We start from the raw sequence: 21287 nt of genomic DNA, 5'->3' as shown, positions 1-21287 counted from the left end.
CTTTTGAAATGTCAGTACATGATCAAGAGAGGAACCCTTAAGTCAGACTGGAGCCACATGTTAGACACACTACTTGGCATCTGAAATAATAAAGGAGCAAGCTACAGATTTGCAAGAGACTATTTATAAAACTGTTACAGGACTTGTACGGTTCCAAAGAACTCTGTTATTTCCCACCCTACCCGAGAGACCATTGTCAAGAACAAGAGAGCAAAAAGAGGACCCTCTTTGTATAATTTACTAGGCTATTTGGCCTTGGAGATCATCAAAGGCTTGAAGTAATAGATTAAGCCTAATACTCATCATCCTGCTGTTAGTTGTTCAGGTGTGAGTTTAGTTCAATTTTAATTTTCACTTATTCTCAATGCCAAAGTTTTGAGCCTTCTTCTATTGAGTAAGATTTTAGGGATTAGATTATTTCAATATAGAACCCCACTTTTACTTTGAAGAACCAATGTTTTAGCCAGAAGACTGGATATTCAGAGTCCTGCTTTAAGACACTTTTCTAGAGGAACAATTCTGAGGGTTTTAGTAGAACTTTTTTGCCTTACAAAGAAGGCCACAGAACTTTATCAGTTCAAATATCCCGACATTCAGGCTGGCAGCAGGGTAAACATGTTGGTGTAATATGTTGGCGCTTTATAAATACAATAAATAAATAATAAAATAAATAAATACATTTCTGAAAGATAAACAATCCTAGCAGAACAGAAAACAATTTCAGTTGGAACATATTACATCATTTGGGGGTAATGAGGAAGGAAGGTCCATATAAGGCTAGCTACATGTACAGCTGCGCAGTGTGTCTTATCAACCACTTGACTACATGAGCCAATAGTCAGCTCCTGTGGTCTCCTACCTGTGATTGTCAGACATGACACAATCACAGGGTGAGATCAGGAGTTAACCCTTGACTAGCTGTTTATAAGAAGCGGGCAGTCCAAGGGAGCATCGCTCTTTTCTTTCTACCTTTAAGTTTTCTACTTAGCTTCACTTTGTACATGAAAGCTTGAGGTGTCTGGAGTCCACTTGCCGGGCTGTGAGAATGTTAAACCGCTAGGTGCAACCATTCATTCAGGCTGCTAGTGCCGAATAAGGGTGTGGTAACCCCTAGAAACCATAAATCATGTTTTAACAGTGCCGTGCCTAAGAAGTATTTTGAAATGTCAGTACGTAATCAAGACAGGAACATGTAAATCGGACTGGGGTCACATGTTAGATACAGCACTTGGTATATGAAATAATAAAGGAGCAAGCTACAGAGACATATTTACTAGGCTATTCAGCCTGGACAAAATAATAGATTAGGCCTATTATCACGTATCATCCTGCTGTTAGTAGATCAAGTGTGCGTTTCAACTTTTAATTTTCACTTCTTCTCAATGCCAACGTTTTTGAGCCTACTTTTTGAGCCTACTTTATTGTTTAAAGTCTGTGGCTGTTGAATATAATAAACATGTTTTAAGGAGAAAAGGTGTTTCACATATCCAAGGAATTCACATTTAGAGTCCATTTAGAAAAGTCATGATACTGTCTTACATTTACTATGCATTACAGCTCTTTATCAAGAATCAACTTATGGAAAAATAATTGTGTTCATTAGCACTTCGATCAGGTAATCAAGTTTGCTTCCACAACCCTAAAACATATTGGTAGATTGTTTGCCTTCTGCTACACTGACCCTACGCTATGGCAAAACGTTTTGACTATAACTATGGGGGGGGGGGGGGTATGTAATAAACCATAAGCCCCAGTAAACAACAGATAGGGACCTAGATTATTCAATGTACCCTGCAAAGTGCTATGGAAAATATGGCTGGGGATACGTTTTCACGGACTGGAAGCGTAGGCTGCAATAAGGTATTTTTAAAGAAAACCGGGGAGGAAAAAATAATATTTACAAAAACGGATCCATTTGAAGTGGATCCGATCTGGAACGGACAAGTGTGGACCTAGCCTTAATGGATACTGTTTGAAAGAATGGAATATTTGTAGCTTACTTAATAGCTAAACCAGCATCTTAGATTTTGGAGTTAGATATGAAGCTTAAAAAATTGAACAAAAAGAAAAACCTATAAATACACAATAAAAAAATAGACAAAAAAACACGTAGGTTAAAAATCAATTCCAACTAGGAGTTGACATTTAAACTAAAAAGAATGTAGATGTCCACTGCTGTGCTGTACTGAATTACACTATCTGCAGAGAAATCTGGTCTGGTAAGGTTATTATTTGTTGTAGCCTGAAGAGGAATATAATTTTATTGCTGCAGCCAAAACCAGAAGGAATATACGCAAAAGGCAGTGGTCATATATTAACCTCTACAGCACTAGCATTTTAATGCCACAGTTTAAACTGTATTTTTTTTTTCTTATGTGTGAAACGTTTCCTTATAAATAAGGCTTTTTGTTTATAGAAGAATTACATGAACACCTGTTTTTTAGGCATATTTCAGAAAAAAAAAATTTAACAAATAAATAAAATACGGTCTTGAAAATTACCACCAATTTTGGTGCAATGTTATACTATATGTAGCTTAAAAGCACACCTGAACAGAGGCAAAGCTACTTAAGCTAAGAACTGAGGTACGTTCATGATGGATCCACATACTTCTGCGCACTGTCTGTTTTTCTCATATTTCCCCCCATCCACTGTAATCATTCATTCCTTGAAAATTTTAACTTTTGGCTTAAGTTTAATTTTCAGATAGGAAGCTACAGGCTTGCTGTGATGTTTCATCTATCATCCTCCCATTTCTTCCTCTTAAAGGGAAGGTTCAGGGAGGGGATTCAAAAAATAAAAATAAATTTTCACTTACCTGGGGCTTCCTCCAGCCCGTGGCAGGCAGGAGGTGCCCTCGCCGCCGCTCCGCAGGCTCCCGGTGGTCTCCGGTGCCCGACCCGACCTGGCCAGGCCGGCTGCCAGGTCGGGCTCCTCTGCGCTCCATTTCCTGGGACTTCTGCGTCCCACGACGGCGCGCTGACGTCATCGGACGTCCGCCGGGCTGTACTGCGCATGCGCAGTAGTTCTGCGCGTGCGCAGTACAGCCCGGCGGACGTCCGATGACGTCAGCGCGCCGTCGTGGGACGCAGAAGTCCCAGGAAATGGAGCGCAGAGGAGCCCGACCTGGCAGCCGGCCTGGCCAGGTCGGGTCGGGCACCGGAGACCACCGGGAGCCTGCGGAGCGGCGGCGAGGGCACCTCCTGCCTGCCACGGGCTGGAGGAAGCCCCAGGTAAGTGGAAATTTATTTTTATTTTTGGAATCCCCTCCCTGAACCTTCCCTTTAAAGCCAGATTTTCACCATAAAAATCTACTTTCAACAGCAACTGGTCTGAGTGTATTAAGTGTTAAAGATACTAATCCTGCATTCAAAACTTTCAAACCTTTTTCTGCTGTTATGGTTGGGAGTTATCACCTACCTTAGAAGCACTAGGCCTTTAATTGCCATTGCCATCAGCTGGCAAAACGGTTGCATGCTGGGGGGTCTTTTTATCTATACTATATTCCTCCTACCTTTATTTCCCCCTCATTTTAATGACACAAGACAGTGCATTTCCTAGTATAGACCTCAGTGGGAGTGTCAGAAGACTCTGAGAGGAGAGCAGGCAATGAATATACAATTAGCAAGGGGAGAAAAAAGAGTGAAGGAGAAAATTATGTCAGGATTAGCTTCATTCAAAGGTAACAAAGATGGAAACTGTCTAGAATAGGATTCTCTGCTTTTCCTTTATAAAATTCACAGGAATAATAACTTGGACAGTGCAATACATCTGCTATGTAAGTAGAACTAGTATTATCTACTTATATATGCGTTTTTTTATTTCTAGGTTAGCATGGGTGCCAAGCCTCAAGCGGTCATGCAGGGGTTAATTACTACATTCTGGTAATAATTTCAAGTCTTGTCTATCTCTAACAAATATTGCAAATGAACTGTAGGCCTTTTCATTTTTAGTCCAATAAACAACAACAAAAATTGTCATTTGGAACAAAAATAATGTTGAAAATGTCCAAATATCTAACGAAAACAAATCATTTGCTACTGCCAGCTTGCTCCTATAAATCACAAAATTAACAACTGGTGGCAGTGCTCATAAATTCCAAATTCTGGTCGCCTTGTTTAAGCCTGAATATTCTTTGTTATTTATATGTCCATTATTAATCTGGATAATTCCCTAAGCAGCAACAGCAACTGTTTAATCGTGATGTTGTTATCATTTGAAGCCAGTGAGTTTGTGAAAGTTAGCCTGAAATAAATCAGAGCTCTCATCCATCATTACAAAACAGTCGCCTGAATACAACACGGGTGTTATTGTCAGTCCACACAAACATGCAAGAATTATTCACAGCCTGCAGCAATGTATTATTATGGGAGAACATTGTAACACAGATGTACCTTAATTATTATCGCAAGATATGTAAAATATAAAATAACTGACAACACAGTCATTTACAAAGTAATTATAATGTTTACAAAAATAAACACTGTTTCATTGTACAGGCGTGGACAAATTTGTTAGCACCCTTACAGGTAATTGAAAAGGTATTCCAAGCCTCCTGAATTGTAACACGTAAAAAGCAATTGTTCCATGTACACCTGATAAGCAAGTGTCAAAACAAAGTATTGTTTAGTCAACAAAGATTCCTTAAAAGCCCTGGAGACATTAACTGGCACCAATAGAAAAGATAATTAACCACTACACAACTGAGGGGTTTTACCCCTTCAGCATCCGAGCAATTGTCTACTTTCAGCGCTCCTTACATTCATTCGCCTATAACTTTATCATTACTTATCACAATAAAATGAACTATATCTTGTTTTTTTCGCCACCAATTAGGCTTTCTTTAGGTGGGACATTATGCCAAGAATTATTTTATTCTAAATATGTTTTAATGGGAAAATAGGAAAACATTTGGGGAAAAAATCATTATTTTTCAGTTTTCAGCCTTTATAGTTTTTAAATAATGCATGCTACTGTAAATAAAATCCATGTAACTTATTTGACCATTTGTCCCGGTTACTACACCATTTAAATTATGTCCCTATCACAATGTTTGGCACCAATATATTATTTGCAAATAAAGGTGCATTTTTTTCAGTTTTGCGTCCATCCCTAATTACAAGCCCATAATTTATAAAATAACAGTATTATACCCTCTTGATATAAATATTTAAAGAGTTCAGTCCCTAAGGTAACTATTTATGTTTTGTTTTGTTTTTTTAATTGTAATTTTTTTTATTATTATTACAAAAAAAATGGTAACAATTGGGGAGTGTGGGCGTTAATTAGTTAATTTATATTGTAAAATAATGTATTTGTATATGAAAAATGTTTTTGGGTGTAGTTTTACTTTTTGGCCACAAGATGGCCACAGTAACTTTTTGTGAATGCGTCCTGTAAGCGTCGGAAGTACGCTTACAGGATGTTCAGGGAGGCTAGGAAAATTTGTTTTTCACAATGATCGCGCTACTTCTCATAGAAGAAGCCGATCATTGCTGGGGGGCAGAGATCAACAAACGGGAATGGTTTTTCCCATTCATTGATTTCCGGGCAAACGGCCGGCGGCGTGCACAAGCGTGGGAGCGCGCGCACATGCAAGCAGGAGCGCGGACAGCGGCGGCAGCGGCGGGGGGTGCGTATATCTACGCTCCGGGTGGGGAACTCAAGTCCAAATGAGCGTAGATATACTGTACCCGGGCAGCGAAGTGGTTAAAGAAGCTTACAATCTATTTTATGTGTCAAATCCTGCAGTCAATTATTCTGCCGCATACATCACATTGAAAAAGGATCATGGGTGAAGTAGCTAGTAGAATATATTCTACTATTGAGCACTGAGTGATTAGGATAATAGAATATCAGTAATTTTACCAATATTTTTTGCTTTACCTAGCCTTCCTCTCACACTAACTGTCCCTCTATTTACGACAAACACTAACCTACCGCTACCTAAGCCAAAATACTCTAACCTACCGCTATCTAAGCCTACTAAAGAGGAACTGTAACCAAGAATTGAACTTCATTCCAATCAGTAGCGGATACCCGTTTGCCCATGAGAAATCTTTACCTTTTCCCAAATAGATCAGAGCCAGTACGGCTGACGCAGGTCACGTTGAGAGTGGTGGAACACGGAAGCACTAGGCAAGAGCGGACGGCCAAGAGCGCGGGAAGCCGCGGAACGGTATACAGAATGCAGCATGCCAGGCCTAGGAGACTTACCGCTATGACACACTATTCATCTGGATCTTGTAAGTGGTTGGAAGGCGGGAGAAGCGCAGTGGTGTTTTAATTGTTGGATTGACATACTGCGCAATGAAATTTTAATGTGTTTATTAAAAGGACAATTTTAAACTGATGATGGATATGAATCACTGAAGTGCGGAGTGAGACATACGTTTTAAACGAGAGCCCCACCTGAAAAAAGAGGTGATCTGCATCTGGTGAGCCTCCCAGTTTTTGAGGTGGTGGGCACACAGTGTTGCACTGTTAGTCACGACTCACGGGCACTGAAGTTTTGGTGAAGTATGAGAGATATGCCAACTGAAGCAGTGGAAGCAGTGTTACGCTATGTGAAGCTGTTTTTGCAGGTCTAACCCCTGGAAGAGCGCAGTGGATTGTTTTTATACATAAGGATATTTCAAGTGGATGAAACACACCGCACTAACAGGACTGCCATATAATTGACTGTGGATATAGAATTTTACATTTTGGTTTGTGGTAATTGTTATAAGTGGCGCAGCATATTATACAATAAAATAGTAAGAAGCCTACCTAATAAAACCTAAGTGTCCCTGCGTGCCATGTCCGTGTGTGTGTGCCTCTGCATTTGCGCTACTGCGCATGTGCTGCTGGGCCAGCCGTTGTTGGGACAAGAGCAGAGAGGGGTGGCTGGGCGGGCATGTGCGCAGCGAGCGGGCATAGACACACCTAAAGAGACACAAGCTGAATTGCAAAGTTAAGGGTTGTTAGTGTCTGATTCCACCATATGTGCTTTCTGATTGACAGTGGGCACAACGAACAAAGACCCATGGAAAATTAATTGCTAAAAGAAAAACATAAAAGAGCCAGACTAGAATTTGCAAAATGCATATCTAGCCAAAGCGTTTCTAAGAGAATGTCCTTTGAATTAATGAGACAAAACTGGAACTGTTTGGCAAATCACAATCTCTATGTCCATAGACATATATTTTAAATGCAGCTTTAAAAAAAAAAGAACATTGTATGTACTACTAAACATGGAAGTCTTAGTTATATTGTAGGGCTACTTAGATGCAACTGACATGAGATGGCTTAAGTCTGTGCAGGGAACAATTAAATCACAAGACTATCAATATATCCTGGAGCAAAAGGTACAACCCACTGGAGATCCCTCACAATATACAGGACCTAAAGGATCTTCTGCTGATGTGTTGGTGCCAGATACAAAACAAACACCTTAAGAAGGAGTTCATGTCTCAACAAGTCAGAACTGTTTGGAAACACAAGTGAAAACTACCTAATGTTAAGCAGATGGATTTGGTATTTTTGCTAATCAGTGTATGATTGCTACCTAATCTGACAATGAATTGCTGGATCAGGTGATGACCAGTCATAGCTGTACATATAATTATGCTATAAGTTGAGAGCTACTGGTTATGATGATTATTGGTAGGTTTAGTGCTACCCTGGAAACCCTAAAAAGGCTTTGATCATTTTGTTCAACTTGTAAAAGTGGAGTGCACAGTAAATATAACATGTGATTTTAAATAATATATTTCATGGGTGTCATGGAAAAAACTCTATCTTTTAGCAAGACTCCTGTTAGAGTATTCTGTATACATTATACCCATTTGACCTAGGAGCAGCGTGCACATTCAGGACAAGTCGATTTCCTGGGTATTATGATGACTATTGTTCTGAACAACAGATTTTCTGCAATACAAATAACACAGTCTTGAAGTGTGACACCAAATAAGCCGATGTGGCTAATTGGTGTCACCATTTCATGTGGTCATTTGTCTGATGCCACCACCCCACAAGAAGCTATGCCAGTTTTCTGTAGCTGACAATCAATGTATGGCTCAACCATAAAGCACGGCTAGGAATGTATACACAGACTTACCCTTGTCTTCTAAACATCATTGACTAATTTTGTTTGTTATGAAACAATATGACAAAACATACAACATTGTGACCTGCAGTTGAAGTGAGCTACGCAGCAATCCTTTCTGAAAAGCAATCCCATGAAGGCAACTCATTTTCAGTCAAATTACTATGTCCTGTCCCTGAGGCTCCCAGCGGTGAGATGTTACCTAAGGTAATAGAAACGGCTGCTGTAGTGTAGAATTGTTTAACAATATCTGGTGCAAATGTATTATGTTGGGGAGAAGATGATGGATTTGCACAGAAGATTTGGTTGGTTGATTTGATGGATGCCTAACATATGGCAATCTACAGCTCAGTGTATATCTAAGCAGTAAAAAGAGTCAGGAAACACATAATCATCTAAGCTGGATGTAGCACAATTCATGTAATGGAAAAGAGCACTGAAACAAAGACATGCTGAAAAATCAGATATAATGTGTACAAACTGATTAACATGATGTAGGCGGGGCTTGCAAAGAGCTTATATGAATACCTCATATTATTCACACACCGTATAGTATAAAATGCGCACTTTCCACTCTGCTGATTCCATTTTATATGAATTTAATTGAGCACTGTTTTATCTAAATTATGCATTAAAGAAAAAAAAATAATAAAGGAAAAAAAATTGCAGTTTACAACATAAAAATACCTGCTGCACGAATTTACATTCTCTAAAAACTCATTTTGTTTTTAATGATTTTTTTTGTTTTTGTTTTATATAACATATATTACAATTATGTATTGAATGCATACAAAATCATGCAGGAATTGGGGCTTTAAATTGCAGAAGCACATGATATAGACAAAAGACTATTACTCATATCCTGCCCATTTATTGCTAGCAATTATATAAGCCAATTAAACGTAGCCATAAATGGCAAGACATTGTTGCCTAGCGCATATATTTTGCAGCATTAACTACAGCCCAAGGGGCACCTGAACATGAAGTTGGGGCTTCTACCAGGGACAGTCAATGAGATGCAAATATTTCCGAGTTCGTGTAGAATTATGTAAATTTGTATGCAAATTTATGCAGCTTGAAAATGGACCACCCAGGTTTAAATTGATTAGCTCATTATCAAGCTGCATACATTAACATACAAATGTACATAATCCTGCATGAACACGTAAATATTGGCATCTAATTGATCATCCCTAGTTGCTACATATGAAAAAAAAAAGCTGCAAATGGCGAGCAACACATGAAAAAGGGAAGCTGATGTCCTAAAGCACTGCTCATGAAATAGATGGGCTGCACACATGGATGTTACACATGGAAGAGGGGGCAGCACATGGAATGGGAGGGGTACTGCTGCTCATGGAAGGGGAGCCCCAACATACTAGGCCTATGGGCGGTAAAAGTATAAAGTTGGTAAGTCATTCATTGTCCCACATTTCAACTCAACTACCCCTATATTACAGTGCAGAACCCAATTATTAGGTGGGAGCTGCTGATGGCTTGGCCAGATCCCCCATCCACTTGCCGGGCAGTCATGCTATCCTGCTGTCTGCTGGTGAGGGATGGGAGAATAAAGGATACAGGTGTATTGCTCGGTACTGCTTGATCAAACAGCTCACTTTGGGTTAATATTTATTTGCAATCAAACAGTAAAACTACCATTTGTCTTTCTGATTTTTTATGGCTTAAGATCACTCCAAGTATTAGCATGGAATGACACCGTCCCTCCTCTGGGATTCCTCTGGTCGGAGAAATCACACGTACTGTCAGCTGTAATATTGCAGAACGACTTAAATACAACAAATACAATTACCGTATTCCCTCATGGAAACTACAGAATTCCTATGGTCTGTTTCAAGTCCCCCGAACAGTTCAAATAACAATATGAGGTCCTCCTGCTCTTTCATGGGGATATGGGAGTTGAGGATTTTTTTTCATGTTACCACAAACATGCAATCTAAACGCATAGGCTGTCTCATTTTTTTTCAGATTTACTTTACAAGTTTGGCCTTACATACTTAAAGAGGAACTCCAGTGAAAATAATGTAATAAAAAAGTGCTTCATTTTTACAATAATTATCTATAAATGATTTAGTCAGTGTTTGCCCATTGTAAAATCTTTTAAATCCCTGATTTACATTCTGACATTTATTACATGGTGACATTTTTACCACGGTCCTCAGAGCTTCTTGTGGGAGGGGTTTCACCACAATATCAGTCATACAGCGCCCCCTGATGGTCTGTTTGTGAAAAGGAATATATTTCTCATGTAAATTGGGGTATCAGCTACTGATTGGGATAAAGTTCAATTCTTGTTTGGAGTTTCTCTTTAAAGTCTAATCACTATTTTCTGATACTCAGAATCTATGTACTGCCACAGGATCATGAAAAGGTCACATGTGGCTAGATTTTCCATGTAACTGATTCAGTATGTATATGTAACAAAAACAACAGTCACACATAAAAGGTTCTATCTGTGTTCCATAGAGCAATACAGTAAGTTACAAACATGAGTACCAATTACAGATGTATTACAGAGTAGGAACCCTATACTCAAGGCCCACCAACCGTATATGTTTTGCAGAAAACCACAAACATGCACAGGTGAGGTAAAATATACAGGTGGGCCTTGGGGACACGGTTGGGGAACAGTGTATTGGACCACTTAATTATGACAGTTGCTAATATATACAGCTATGACAGAAAACAAAAAAGCAGAGTGTTGCTCTTATGAGTTTATAATCTACCTGCTGAGCTTTAATCCCCATACAGTATATAGACTACATTGGTGGGCGGGAGCCACATGTCCATGAGTCTGTTCGTCACATGCCAACACACAGCTGACATCTGCCGCACCTCGAGCAGTACACAACCAGCTGGCTGGTGTAGCTAATGATCGGTTTGTACAGCGACTCTTGGAGGGCCGTACTGTTGTGCAGAGGCAGCCTGTGCATGGGTACCCACTGAATCACATGGACTGATGAGATTGCTGCCGATATGTTTTACATGGTAGGACTGTACCATTTGGAAGTGGAATACTCCAGACTATGCAGGGGGTCCCATACGGGATGCAAACTTATTCCGATCGTAAAGCTCCAAGCTACACCTTGAACTTCCTCATAGACTGTTCATTGTGGATGTAGGTGGCTTGTCTATGTGATTGTGTGGATAAGAGATTTATGTGCCGGCCTAGCCTAGCCTAGTTTACTTTCATTAACCTCTAGTGCTGTGTTTTATGAACTATCAGGACATATATGTGTTCCATTGGTATTTAAATTGGACTTTAAACACTGTGCTAATTTGTGCATGCAGTTAAGCTGCCCGTGTCATTGTTATGTGATATCAGTAAATTGTTGACATGTTTTACACTCTGTGAAGCCATGCCTCCATTGCATATTGTTTGCATATATACTAGATAAGCCTTGGCCAACATGATATTGGGGATCACTAAACACTAATAGCAAGCCGTACATGCATGGAATCTGCCAGGGATCTATGCATAAAAATTAAACCAAGATATGCTGCATCGATAGTCCTTTTCAATGTATTTTTTGGCAAAAATCTATCAAAATTATGATTGGGCCAGATGGAACAGTTTGGTCAATCGGAAGCGGTGGTCAATTGACTTCTCATAGTGTTGCACTGTATTGGTCAGTGCAACGCTACGGTTCCATACATGGTCAATAGATTTCACTATGAAATCTGTGTGCAGTGTATGGATGGTTTTGATCGCTCTCTGGTCAGATTCAGATGAGAGAAGGATTGATCAGTTTGCCACATCGGGTGGCAATCTGTGCATGTATGGCTGGTTTTACACAGTCCATTCATTGGTCTTTTCTTTTTTAAAATGGGTTAATCTAATCAAAAACCAACTTGAGCAAATTATGAAGCCCAGTACACAAACCGCATCGAGTTGCATCGTAAGCTTGTGATCTTCTGATCTGCCGTCGACCCACTGCAAAGTCAAAAACGCATTACCTTGCAACTTCCACGGAATAAATGGAAGTCAACAGCCGACATAGAATTTTTTAATTTGTTGGCGGCGCGCATGTGCGGAACAATGCAAATACGACGGAGAAGCCGGGAATTCAAGTGATGTATTTCCTGTCTGGCAGGGAGTATGTTACTGGGCAAGGGGCAGAGAAGAGCTTGTGGGGGGCGTGTGCGCGGCGGACTAAGCATATTACCCTGTGGGCGCGGTCTGCCTCAGGGTCATATGAATTGTGTTTTTAGCGTTGGAGGTTTTGCTGTTGTGGTGTGATGCAAAGGGGCGGAACATCACACCACAACGTTCTGGCCAGTATAAAACTGTCCTAAATGGAAGTAAGAGATGGAGAAACAGTGGCTCTACATTCTTAAAGGCAAACTCATAAGTAGAAACACTGTAAAATTGAAACTATATATACATATATATATATATATACTGTATATATATACATACTGTATATATATACACACACACACACACACACACACACACACACACACACACACACACACACACACACACACACACACAGCTGCTGAGAAGAGAGAGCGTACATGCCCAGACATGCAATAATGTAAAGCAAAGGTTCTAGTTTTTAAATTTCCCTGCACATGACTGGCATGGCTGGGGCTTTAAAGTGATCCCACTTTCAGGTCACTGCCCTGCACTGCTCATCTCCTTTAGTAAATCACCCCCATGTGTATAAGAGATGCTGAGTCTGCTTTCTATTCTCTGGAAAGTCAGATGTCACATCCTGAGCACACTATTCCCATTAACAAGCTATTCTACCAATGCTTTCCACAATACATTTCATACAGCACTGAAGATGTTCCCTAGCGGTCACCAAAGCTTGCTAATCTGCAGAATCACAGACATGCTCTGGGATTTGCTTCCCTTATTATCTAATGTTCCTGAGATTCTGCACATTCTCTTGGATCCAAGTTTATTAATACGGATCTGCTGACAACCTTATTTCTTCGTATCTGGTATAGGCCATGAGAAAGCAGTTTTTCTCTTTCTATCTGTAAGTCCTTTAGATGTTACTCTAAAGGGGCTCATACACCTAACGATTTTCCCGCCGATATACATCCGTTTCGATCACAGTGATCGAAATGGCTGTGAAATCGGCACGCACACCGCTGACAGAACGATCGATTTCCGTCCGAAATCGACCGCTCCCGTCGTTTCCCATCGACCCATCCGTGCGAAAGATTTTTCTCGGTCGCCGGCAGGTCGGGAGTGCGTCGTTAGCGGCGTTCGAATGCCCGACGACCGACGCAATACAGCGGTAATGCATTACCTGCTCCAGCCGGCTTGAGTCCCCTGGCCTTCTTCTCCGCTTCGGGCTCCAGAGCTACACAGAACTTCCTGTCCCGGCAGGAAGTTTAAAGAGTAGAGCGCCCTCTACTGTTTAAACTTCCCCTGGACAGGAAGTTCAGTAGCCGAAGCGTGGTGGGGCCGGAGCGGAGAAGAAGACAGCGGGGACTCGCGCCAGCCGGAGCAGGTAAAGTATGCGGGGGGTGGGGGGGGGGGGGCGGCAGCAGCGGCAGCTCCACAGACTGTGACCGGTTTCAGGCTGAAATCGATTCACAATCTGTTTGCAGTAAAGGTGGCCATACGATCCCTCTCTGATCAGATTCGATCAGAGAGGGATCTATCTGTTGGTCGAATCTGATGGCAAATCGACCAGTGTATGGCCACCTTAACAGCAATTTATAAGGTAAAGGTGTACGTACATTGTTCTTGAATAGATACTTTAATGAATAACACATAGGCAACCACATCTCTTTTAGCGCCAATACTGGTCCACTACAGTCTGATGATGCTGCCATTTGTACCTTATAAATGGGGAAATTCCTACATACTAAAGTCAGCCATACACTAGTGGATTATGGTGTGATATGCCAAGTTGATCGATCTCTATTCAATTGGATTTGGAGTAGTGATCAATTTCTACCATAAACTGAAAGCTCAATTTTGATAGATTTCAGCAGAAATCTATTAAGCATTAGTCGAACTGCCTGCTGCGGTGAAAAACTATGGGCCATTGATTCCCCACTGCACCTGCTCTCCCCACCCCTTTCCAATCAATTAATGAAAAACAAATGCATGTGTGTTCAGCCTTACATTGTCCTGTTTATCCCCAGCTCAAGGTAAAACAATCATGCAATTTTTTTTTTCTTTTGCAAATCAACCAATTAGGTTTTACCTGTTAAATGGCACAGGGATGTTGATGCACTAAAATTAAAGTAGTTTATGATATATATATATATATATATATATATATATATATATATATATATATATATATATATATATATATATATATATATATACAGGGGGTTGAAATCAGTAGATCTCAGTAGAGCTCAGCAAATGCACTCAGAGACCAGTGTTGTAAATACAGTATGCAGCAGCCTGAAAACTCCACCCAATTCCTTGCCTGAAGTAGATGCTTGCTGTACAGAAAATCTCTCCTCTCAGATGGCATCATCTGAATGAAAAGTCCGGAAACAGTCATGTGACCAGATTGATAAATGATCAGGATAGATATGTGGCTTTAATACAACTGAAATATGCAGCAATAGGTTAGGGACCTGCTTTTTACTTACTTGGATTTAGGCTTTATGCAAAATCTGTTATTGTAAAACATACAAAATAAATAATTACAGGTGCAAGTTACTTTTACCGGTTTCAAATTACATCGGAGACAGTAACACACAAACATTTTTCACCAGACTGGCAGATGCTTGTCAGCCTTCTGAAATATAGTGGGGGTAATTCAATTGGTTATTGCACAGAGTTATGGCACAACGTTGGAAGGTTATGGCCACAGTGCAGTATGCGGTGCACAATACTGTCCATATCGTCTGCATTTATTGTAGAATACAAAAACTGCTTATATTTAAAAAGCATGCCAAATTGGCAGGTTCAAGGCATAAAAAAGTATTTGACAAATGTGTTGCAGACCACGGGAAGGATGCAATCAATGAACGATAGTTTGATAGGAACAACAGCACTAATTCAATTTGTCAGATACACGCAGCTCATCCTTATGTACAAGGGCCTCCAGAAGCCAGAAGCTATGTCTAAATCAATTGTTTTTCCTCCAACCTCTGCTGGACAAAAGTGAATCTACGGAAAATTAATACAATAAGGCATCAAGGACATCACACGTACAAGGCTTAAAAACACGAGCAGGTTCAGACTTGTTGTTAGCATAATTGTATTTTCATCAAGCATTGTCTGATTAGTGAAGACTCCCTAATGCACAGAGACACAAGGGTTAAGATTTGATGAATATAAAATAACAGCAGTGGCCAGACTGCTTGATGAATCTCTCTGTGCTCTTTTCCTGACTGGTTGAGCATCACAAGTATGGCATTGGCAAGCGGCAAGCACTGTCAGGGAATTGCTTGTGAATATTAGATCATGACTGATCAATCAATTAGCTTCTTCATTCTCAGAAAACAAAAGTGGACATTTTTGGCTGGACTTTTCTTTTATCTAAGACTTACTGGAAGTAACAGGAAATACGTTTATGTGAGAATCTGCTCAGCTGCCTGTGTAAACAGGCAGCTTTTTGACCACTGTTCAGGTCTGCATTCTGCAGGTCTCTTTAAGAGAGACTTTTTGTCTGTATTGCAGCTTGCTGCTGAGGAATTTGCATACATTCGTTATGCAAATCCCCTACCTGCCTCCTGTGATGACTGGCAGTATAAAGGTTGGGATTACCCACAGTCCTTTGCTGGTCATTCCTTCAGGGTTTGTAGTACACACTCCTAGAGAGTGTCAGCCATGCTCTTGGTTTGAAGATCAGCTTAGAGTAATTTCTGGAAACTGTGCTAGGCAGATTCCTTAAGTGCAGTTAGGATTGTTTATCTGTTTGTTTGTTCTGTTGCTGTTATCCTGTCCCAGCGGTGGTGGACAGGAAATGGTTCTGATCTCTCCTCTTGGAGTATAGCTGGTGCAGCGGTTGCTACCAGCTATCTCTTCTGTTCTGTCTCCTGGGATCGCTCTAGCCACTTTTCGCTAGCGCTGTGGATCCTTCTGTTCTGTCTCCTGGGATCGCGCTAGCCACTTTTCGCTAGCACTGTGGATCCTTCTGTTCTGTCTCCTGGGATCGCTCTAGCCACTTTTCGCTGGTGCTGTGGATCCTTCTGTTCTGTCTTCTGGGATCGCGCTGGCCACTTTTCGCTAGTGCTGTGGATCCTTCTGTTCTGCTACTCTGTACCTGGATCGCACTTGCTTCTCGCTAGTGCTGTGGATCCTATCTCTCGCTTGTCCCTGTTTTCGTGTGTCTGTCTTGTCTGCTATGGACGCTTGCTGGAGGCTCGGTGAGGTAACCGTTAAGCAAGCGTTCGCGTCCTCTGTTTCATGTTTGTCTGTCGATGGTTAGTTAGGCGTGCTTGTCTCTATTGTGCTTATCACGTGGTAACCGCGTGCACTGTTGCGAATGAGTGCGGTGTTCGCGGTTAGCTAGCGTTTGTTATTTTCCATATTTCCTCATTGTATGATTTGCTGTGCCTTTGCTACTCTCGTGCTCCGCCTTGCTGTAGCCTTGTGTCATGCTTGGCGATCGCACCTCTCGCGATCGCGTTCCTGCTTCGTATCTGCTGTGGTGTGTGCACAGTCGTGGGTTGGCGACTAGTTTTATGCACACACACACACAATCTGTCTCTGTGCTCACTCTCAATCGCTTCTCTTGCGATTACAGTTCTTCCCTTCATACAATTCCTGTCTGGCGTGTGTGGTAGAGCAGAGGAGCTGTTCCTCTGCACTCCACAGCTCCACCTGCCGTCAGGAATTTCCCTCTGCAGGTGCATTGCACCTACTGCTGGGTTCCTGCAAATTTATACGCTTGTGGAGGAAATCCGTCATGTCAGCGCATGTCTGGTGCGCTGACCACGGAGACGATTCCACATTCGTTACAGTTTACTACAAGAAGTTGTAGGTTTGTATTTAACATCCTCTATAATAAAACCCCTGTGTCCCTGCGTGTGCCTGTCTCTGTGTAGCTGGGTCCATGCTTTTTGCTACTGCTCATGTGCGCAGCATGGACCAAGACAGCCGTTGAGACAGGACGGGGCCAGTGAGCCAGGCCGGCGTGTGCGCGAGAGGACGGATTCGCGAGCATGAGCAGCGGGTGTGCGCGCATGTGCACTGTTAAAAGATAGACCTAGAGCCCATTTTAAAATGTGTTTGGGTCTAGTTGGCTGGATGGTGTAATGGTTAAGGGCTCTGCCTCTGACGCAGGAGACCTGGGTTCGAATCTCGGCTCTGCCTGTTCAGTAAGCCAGCACTAATTCAGTAGGAGACCTTTGGAAAGTCTCCCTTACACTGCTACTGCCAATAGAGCGCGCCCTAGTGGCTGCTGCTGTGCTCTGGCGCTTTAAGTCCGCAAGGAGAAAAGCGCAATATAAATGTTATTTGTCTTGTCTTGTCTAGTAGTATCAAAATAAATAATATGGTAACACAAACCCATTTTCGGTAATGCCTTGACATCTAGGGTGATGATAATTATTTTCTGACATTAACTAGTTTAGGAAACCTTTAACCTCTTGCCGACCGCGTCACGCCAGTAGGCGTGGCCGCGGCGGCAGCCCCAGGACCGCCTAACGCCAATTGGCGTAAAGTCCTGGGGCTCTGTTTTGCAGGAGATCGCGCGAAGGCTGCGCGCGCATCTCCTGCTTGGGGGGCGGAGCTCCGCCCCGCCTGCAGTCTCAGAGCGGCTATTGCCGCTCGGGAGACTGTTAGACGGCGTGATCGCCGTCTATTTACTCTGTGCAGCGCTGCGATCAGCAGCAGCACTGCACTGGGGACAGCCGTGTGACACGGCTGTCCCCCTGGGGGACAAGAGAGCGATCGGCTCTCATAGGCAGAAGCCTATGACAGCCGATCGCCGTAATTGGCCGGCTGTGGGGAGGGAGGGAGCGAGGGAGGGAAGGGGGTTAAAGGAAGAGGGTTTTTTTTTTAAAAAAAGGCAACACAAATATTTATTAAAAAAAAAATAAACATGGGGGAGCGATCAGACCCCACCAACAGAGAGCTCTGTTGGTAGGGAGAAAAGGGGGGGGGGGGATCACTCGTGTGCTATGTTGTGCGGCCCTGCAGCTTGGCCTTAAAGCTGCAGTGGCCTTTTAAACTAAAAATTGCCTGGTCACTAGGGGGGTTTAGCCCTGCAGTCCTCAAGAGGTTAAACCCTGTAGCAAATTCACAACCAGGTATGTGACCTCTAATCAGAAAGAGGGCAATCTTCAAATAGTTAGAATCCAGAGGAACCCATTTCCTGCCAATAAAGGTGAGGTGATGTGTGACAAATTTGTTTTTGTCAAATCTTTTTTTTTTACTGAATTATTCAAATAGTTAAAGGCTTGTAGCAAAAGGTAACTAACATCCAACAATATTTGTCAACTGTCACAACTACATGGCAAAAAAAAAAAACTTCAATATTGAAGTCTAAGAGAAAGTGAAGGTACATTAACCTCCTGAGCGGTATGGACGAGCTCAGCTGGTCCATTACTGCCGGAGGGGACAGCATGGCCCAGGAGATTTTTTGGGGAAATTTTTTCTGCACATCATGTAGCTAACACTTGGCTAGCTGCATGTGTTGTTCGATTGCTGCTGCTCCCCCCCGATCGGTGGCGTTATACATTCCCCTCCCCCCCCCGGAGCCCGCACTGGCACCGCATCTTCCGTCACCACCGGGCGTCGCTATGGCAAGGATCAGGACTGCGCATGATGTCATGATGTCGATGACGTCAGACGTCATGTCCGATTGTCGCCACAGTGACGACCGTAGCTGAGTGAAGAGTTTACGGCTCTTGTGGGATACAACTGGCGGCGATCGGGGGTGGGACACAGCACCGGGGAGGTTGGGGAACACATGTGGCTAGCCTAGTGCTAGCTACATGATTTAATTTTTTTTTTAAATAGCCCTCGCGCGGACGAAAGTCCGCATCAAATGAACGCCAGGGAGGTTAACCACTTGAGGACCACAGTGGTAAACCCCCCTAAAGACCAGGCCAATTTTAACTAAAATGCCTGCAGCTTTAAGGCCAAGCTGCAGGGCCGCACAACACAGCACACGAGTGATCCCCCCTCCCCCCCCCCCCCACCAACAGAGCTCTTTGTTGGTGGGGTCTGATCGCCCCCCAGGTGTTTTTTTTAATATAAATATGTATTTCTTTGTTTTCTAAACAAAATGAACATTTTTTTTTTTACACTTATTCCCCTCCCTCCCTGAAGTCAGCCAATCACGCAAACGGCTGTCATAGGCTTCAGCCTATGTGAGCTGATCGCTCTCTTGTCCCCAGTACAGCGCTGCTGCTCATCTCAGCGATGCACTATGTGTTTAGATGGCGTTTTGGCATCTAACAGTCTCCCAAGCGGCCACTCGGAGACTGAAGAGGGGGCAGAGCTCCGCCCCTGAGCAGGAGATGCGCGCGCAGCCTGCGTGCGATCTCCTGCAAAACAGAGCCCCAGGACTTGACGCCAATCGGCGTCAGGCATTCCTGGGGCTGCCGCCGCAGCCACGCCCATTGGCGTTAGGCGTTCGGCATGTAGTTAAGGTGTTCGCACTAAAATGCCTGTGGATTTTGTGGACTGGAAGGCCTACGGGCACTATTCCCAGTTTATTCACTATATTTGTAGATCATCAGGTAGAGGCCATAAATTAGAGATAATACTAAATGATTTAGTTTTCCCTCCAGATCTGTTTGTCTACTAAGCATTTATAGTTTGAGCTGCTGGGCTATGCTCACCACAAGTTATTTTTTTTTTAGTTCAACAAGATTGAATGCATAGATGTGTCTAAGGCTATTATGATTATAGGTACGGGCTGTAAGGTTTGAAGTGATGATGAGGGGGACAAATGTGTTAAATGTATTGTAGACATCATACATATGTAACGTAAAATGTAAATACGTAATTAATGACAGGGTACGCCACCCTATCATTACTAAAAGTACTGGTAGGAATCATTACTTACTGACTAGATCAAAAGTGGCAAACAACATGTATGCACTGGCGAACCATCTGCATAATTTTGGCACTGTTAACGCCTTCAACTAAACCCCACCCCCACTTTTGCCTACCTGTAACCACTCCCTACCCCAATAGCTCGATTCTAACTAACTAAACCCCTTTTGTACAGTATTATTTAAAAATACCAGTAACATATAAACATACAGGCCCTTATTCAATTAACGTTTCTTTAGAGTTTTCTCTTAGGAGATCCTTTTTCATCTTAGCTACAAAATAGCTTTTGAGCACCTAGCATAGCAATTAAAGAAGTAAAAAAAAAAGAAGAAAGAAAATAGTTAGAATGTAATATCAAGCCTATTTTGGGTATTTCATTATTTATTGGGATCTTAAAAAATATTTTATTGATAAGGAGTAAAAACCTTTCCTGTGAGAAAAGTAAAGAAAAAAGCTGATTGAATAGGGGCCACGGTAATAATAATTATCACAGATTTCAGACTGGCAGTCACCCCTTTTAACCTAATTGGGCATTTGTGAAAACCTGGCAAAGCTAAAATGTTTAGAAAGAGCTGCCCTTATATTGTTGCTTTCCATTCATAATATATAAAGAGAAATACATGCACTGTCATATGGCACAGACCCACAGTGTTGTCTTCATAATAAAGTGAAACTAGTGCTTCATTTTAGCAAGTGAGTCCTGGTAGGAAGCGTAGTTTGAATCTAACCTCCCACTGATATTTCCCAGCTAACATTATACAGTAAAACACCGCCTGAGACCAAAAGCTGTTGGGTACCCAACAGGAAGCTGGACAGACTATTGGAACAATCATAATATACAGCAATTACTTTCCAAAAAGTGGAGACATTTATATAGAAATGCTCTTTTAATTTGCACATATGAAAAAGCCCACATTTTGGCAAAAAGAGAAATGGAGGATGTATTGTAAAAAGTACCTTCAATGGCGCAAATATCAAGGCTGATTTATCAAGGCAGGTGCAAAGAAAACAATTGTACAGAACCACTAATTTAGTTTTTAGTGGTTGATTTAAATAAAGTTTGGAGGCAACAGCTCCACTTTTGCTCCAGTATTCTTTGCACCTGTTTTAATCCCTCGATCGCATGATGCATTATACATTATAGGCCAGTGTTCTCCCCAGGCTCTTTTAGCTGGGTGCTCCACCCGGCTAATATTGATGAGCACCCGGCTGTCATCGGCTCATCTCCTCCTATGC

The 21287-nt window shown here is 42.0% G+C and overlaps 1 protein-coding gene and 1 long non-coding RNA gene across 6 annotated transcripts in view; one reads left to right on the top strand and one right to left on the bottom strand.

Annotated features, from left to right (window-relative positions):
- LOC137571682 (uncharacterized) overlaps positions 1 to 6202 on the top strand; it is a 68526-nt gene extending 62324 nt beyond the window's left edge. The window contains exon 3 of the long non-coding RNA XR_011031405.1: positions 6079 to 6202. This is a non-coding gene — a long non-coding RNA (uncharacterized lncRNA). The remainder of the gene's footprint in view (positions 1 to 6078) is intronic.
- The window catches only part of FGF12 (fibroblast growth factor 12), a 606762-nt gene that overhangs the window by 63741 nt on the left and 521734 nt on the right, over positions 1 to 21287 (bottom strand). The gene's annotated exons all lie outside the window — the stretch shown is intronic.

The sequence above is a fragment of the Hyperolius riggenbachi genome, chromosome 4, assembly GCF_040937935.1.
Source record: "Hyperolius riggenbachi isolate aHypRig1 chromosome 4, aHypRig1.pri, whole genome shotgun sequence".
In the NCBI taxonomy this organism is placed as follows: domain Eukaryota; kingdom Metazoa; phylum Chordata; class Amphibia; order Anura; family Hyperoliidae; genus Hyperolius; species Hyperolius riggenbachi.
This window is presented reverse-complemented; position numbering and strand designations above follow the sequence as displayed.